Here is a 5,191-nt window from a genome sequence, read left to right as displayed (position 1 = left end):
CTTTATACCAAACTTTGCAGCAATAGCAGAACCTATCCAAAGACTAGTAAAAGGGGGAAATCCAGGCAATGCCCCAATCGAATGGGGTTCAGAACAAGAGGAAGCATATGGGAACCTCAAACAAGCTTTAGTATCAGCTCCCGGCCTCGGGTTACCCGATATGAAAAAGCCATTCCACATCCATTGTGAGAATGAAGGAGGCTTTTATGCAGCAGTAGTGACTCAACAGCACGGGGATAGGAAACGACCAGTAGCATATTACTCAACTCAACAGTCACCCGTAGCTGCCGGGATGTCACGATGTGTGGCAGCACTGGATTGCGCGGCGTGGGCTGTGAGAGTAAGTGAACCAACAGTAATGACAGGCGATATTATTCTACATACCAAACACACGTTGGTAGAAATGTTGAATAATAACAAATTACGGTCTGTATCTAACATGCGGAGGGCGTGCTGGGAGGCGGTCTTAATACCCAAAGATGAATTGGTAAAAATTATTAGAGATACCGGGGAGAACCCCGCAGAAGGTATTTTAGGGATGGGAGAGCCCCACGAATCTGCAGAAGTAGACGATGAAGTGGATAGGGACCCATTGGAAGATGAACCACTAGAAGAGGCCCAACTTACCCTCTATGTAGATGGCTCACGGAAATATATTGACGGGTCACCCCGGACAGGGTGGGCAGTTGTGAATGACCAGTTAGAAACAGTATTGTCCGGTCGGTTAGATGGGGCACTATCAGCACAGGTGGCAGAACTGGTAGCACTAACAGAGGCATTGAAATTAGCTGAAGGGAAAACAGTAAACATCTATACTGATAGTAGATATGCATTCGGGGTAGTGCACGATTACATGACAGTTTGGGGAAGACGAGGATTTGTCACTACAGGAGGTGACTATATTAAACATCAGCAACGAGCAGAAGCCCTTCTTGCTGCCACAAAAGCCCCAAGCCAAGCGGCAGTAGTCAAAATTAAAGCCCATCAGAAGGTAGAAACCCGCCAACAGGAGGGCAATCGGACCGCAGATATAGCTGCACAACAGGCAGTGGAACAAAAGGAACTTGAGGAAAGAGTAGCTAGTGTACAGGTGGAGGAGGTGGACATTAGAAAATTACATGAGGGCACCTCACCCGGAGAAAGGCAGGAATGGTATCGTGCAGGAGGGAGAATGGATGATAAAGGGGTTTGGCGAAAGAATAGGAAGGTAATAGCCCCCGGTTGTATTCAACAAACGCTCCTGGGACTACACCATGGCATAGGTCATGTGGGCAGAGGGGCAATGACCCATCTGTTAGGACAAGAATGGTGGTGGCCGGGTGTAGGGAGGGACATAGCAAAGTACTGTCAGAAATGTCTAACGTGCGCGCAGCATAACCCGGGAAGACCAGTAAAAATACGACTGGCCCACCAGCCAAGACCTAGAGGACCGTGGGAGAAAATACAAATAGACTTCACAGGGCCATTGCCAAGCTCCAGGGGAAAGAAATACTGCCTAGTAATAATAGATCAGTTTACCCGGTGGGTGGAAGCTTTTCCTACACGAAATTGCACTACCACCACTGTGGCACGGATAATGGCAGAAGAAGTAATACCACGATGGGGGGTCCCAACGCAAATTGACTCCGACCAAGGAACCCACTTCACAGGAGCAGTAGTAAAGAATATTTGTGCATGGATGTGAATAAAACAGAAGTTCCACATCCCCTATCACCCCCAGAGTTCAGGGATGGTAGAACGAATGAATCGGACCTTAAAAAATGCACTAGCAAAAGCACTGAGTGAAAAACATCAGTTTTGGGTAGATGTACTGCCCGCTGTATTAATGAAACTAAGAGCTATACCAAATCGAACTACAGGCTTGTCGCCTTATGAATTAATGACAGGGCGAGCAATGCAGCTCCCCCATGGAATAGTTACGGGAGGAGAGGAACTAGGACTTTTGCAAGACAGACTCCGCCGGTATGTCCTGGAATTGAGCAAACAGTTAAAGTAGATGAGACAACAGGCTAGAGAAAAACAGGAAGAAAAGGACAAAGACTTAGAATTGACTGCATTGCCAGACGTTCCTCCTGCGGGAACGAGAGTAATGGTTAAAGTCCTACCAGGAAAACCAGGGTTCGCCCCGATATGGTCCGGCCCTCATCAAGTCCTTATCAACGGAGACACGTGTGCTTGCATTGATATAAAGGGTATGGGGCGGTGGAAGCACTGGACACAGCTAAAGACCTACAACCCTTCACCAGTGTAGAAATGGACACCCCAAGACAAATACCAGTTGTAGAGAGTGCGAGATACTGGATACAGTATAAAGAATGGGAATGGGCGGTAGTGCGAGGATTGGTTTGGGCAATATGTATTATTTTAATTTGCTCCACCTTGGGCTGGATTCTGAAGTACATATGGGAACAATCCCACCCATCTCGACGCCAGGAGGGGGAAGGAGGAATCCAAATGGTACTGATGGGACCGTCAAACTAATACTTATATACTTATATGCCTTTACAGGACAATAGAATCTACAAGCAACAATTAGTTAGATTGGCGGTATAGCCTTTGGAACGTTGTTAAAATATAGTAATAAGATGAAATGCTTATATGTATTAGTGTAGTTGCAGCATGTGTAATGGACGTTGCCCCGAGGGAACTCTGGTAGAATGGGGATTTAGACAAAAGATGGAGGCAGAGGATTGGAGGAGTGCAGGCTATAGCCTCACTGCCTTCCGAGGATGGTACCAACCGAAGTACGACCGTACTCACCACCCCCCCCCCGTTCCTGGTAGTTACTAACACATCGGGAATCGGTCAACCCAAGGGAAGCTTATGTTTAATCAGCAAACGACTGGATGGACAGGTTGTGGGATGGAGTGAGTGCGAGCAGAATTATGAATTGAAGGAAACCAGAACTGGGTTACTCGATAGTAGTACCTTCACCCACGGGGCTTGGAACATAAGTACAGTTCGGAATAAGACTAGTAAAGGCCTATGGAAGGGAAAGATTACCCAAATGCACAATGTTTGGAAGAATTACATGCATATAATGGCACATATTTTATATGTGGTCACAAAGCGTATCCGTGGCTACCCCAGCTTTGGACAGGTTCGTGTTATTTAGGATACGCTGTTCCTTATGTGTATCACATGGCTAAACTAGCGGACCACCCCATAAACCGAAACAAATGCGCAATAACTGAAGCGGAGAGATTTGCCGCCATAATGTTCCCATGTTATGGGACAGATCAAATTATTCTAGAAATACGGTTAATGGCGGAGATTTTAGAACGGTAGAGAATGACACAGTGGAAGCTTTATTGGAGATCAGTGCCGAAATGGTAGCCATACGAACAGTAGCCCTCCAGAATAGGATGGCACTCGATTACCTCTTGGCTAAAGAGGGGGGGACGTGCACAATGCTGGGAACTGAATGTTGTACATATATTCCTGACAGCTCGGATAACATAACAAACCTGGCACAACATATACGGAAGGAGGTTAAAAAATTACGGAAGACCCCAGGGGGGGGACTGGTGGGAATGGCTCTTTGGAGGAACTTGGGGATCGTATTTGATGCATGGACTAATAATTGTTATTGTAATTGTAATATTGCTTTGTGTAATGATGATGATTTTGAATGTGTGTTGCAAGGCAGCTGTGTCCCGAATAATGCCAGTCGCTGTGGTCAATATTGAACCAGACGGTGCACAGCTAATATGGAAGGCAGAACTGGCGGAAGCAGAAATGTATATGTAAGGCTCTTGGGGAATTTGCACAGACCACCATGCCCAACACAAAATGACAGACAGAAGGGAGAGACAAACTTAAACTAATAAGTTGAAGCCATCAATACAGGAGAAATCCCGAGGATGGTAAAAGCTGAAAAGAAGCTGGTATCCCTAGCCAAAATTTAAATTTGGTGCGGGACCAACAGGAGGGATTGAAAGGGTTAAAAGCAAATCCTTTCAGTGTTTAAAATGCAGGGCAAACAAATTACTTCAGAACAAAGGAGTGGGGTCATGTGAAAGTGAACAACAAGAACTAAAAGAAACCAGGTTGAGATAAGAAATATCACAATAAAAATTGACTTACGTAAAAAGGCAAAGCTAAACAAAGAACAGTGTGAGAAGCTTCGCAAAACCAAGATAAGACGCAGTTGTGGGACAAGACAGAATATGTGTGTTTTGCGTAAGCGATAAGGAATATGCTGCTTTAGCTAAAAATTGTAGACACAGCAGAATATAGGGGTCATGGGAATTTGACCTGTGACCAAAGGCATAGTAAGATGTAACTTACTATGCCTTTACTAATACTGAAAAGAATAAATAAGCCATATGTGATCAGGTGATTATTGTAATACAATGTGATCAGGTGATTATTGTAATACAATGTGATTGGATGAAAATAGAATAAAAAGTTGTACCAACCAAGAGAGGACGAGAAGGTGCTCGCACAGACCATGGGGTCTGAGACGCTTCTCCCAGAGCTCTGATAATAAACTGCATCTTTTTTACTTTTACACGGTTTAGATGTGAATTTATTTTCACCCCAACAGTCTCAATACCCGCTGTTTGACCAGAGAGGTCATGGCCATTTCCATGTCCTTCTCCGCCTCTTTGGGGAAATTATACTGCTTTCGTGGTCAGGTCATGGGGTCCCCATCTACACTCACTTTGACCCCGTTCACCCTCCCACAATCATGCTTGTGAGTGGCAAATGCACCGAGGTGTGCTCGCACAAATGCCTGGTACTCCACTGGAGTGTTGCTGACCATTTGCTTGAGGTTGTAACCCTCCTTGGGTTTTAGGGTACACAGGGTCCCCTTGCCCTGCTTCCCTGGGATAAATGCCACTTCACTCTCTTTGCCGGTGCATGCTCCCCACAGACAGTGGGTCCTAAGATCCACTAGGAACCGGTGGCCTATGATAAAATCAGCCCCCAGGATCCCCTTCCCTTCCTGCTCCCACTTCATTAGAACACAAGTCCACTTGGTGTGGAGTGCTCCTAAATGAATGGACAGCAGGACAGAGAACGAGCCAACCTGCTCATTATCTGTGAACCCCACTAAGCTGTATGGGACCCCGTTAGACAGAGGTGAGGTAGCGGGGTTATCTGAGTAGACTATGGTGCTTGAAGCTCCCACATCCAACAGATAGGTCCCTTTTACCTTTTCCACTTCCATCCTAACAAGCGGTCT

At 45.9% G+C, this 5,191-nt stretch overlaps 1 pseudogene; it reads left to right on the top strand.

The window, feature by feature from the left end:
- The first annotated feature begins 2,501 nt into the window (after positions 1-2,501).
- LOC147109394 (endogenous retrovirus group PABLB member 1 Env polyprotein-like) lies at positions 2,502-4,462 on the top strand (annotated as a pseudogene).
- Positions 4,463-5,191: the final 729 nt, after the last annotated feature.

Source organism: Somniosus microcephalus, chromosome 12 (assembly GCF_052327205.1).
Source record: "Somniosus microcephalus isolate GS21.2 chromosome 12, FLI_Smic_1.0, whole genome shotgun sequence".
Classification (NCBI taxonomy): domain Eukaryota; kingdom Metazoa; phylum Chordata; class Chondrichthyes; order Squaliformes; family Somniosidae; genus Somniosus; species Somniosus microcephalus.
The sequence above is the reverse complement of the archived record's forward strand: the minus strand, read 5'-3'. Positions and strand labels throughout refer to the sequence as shown.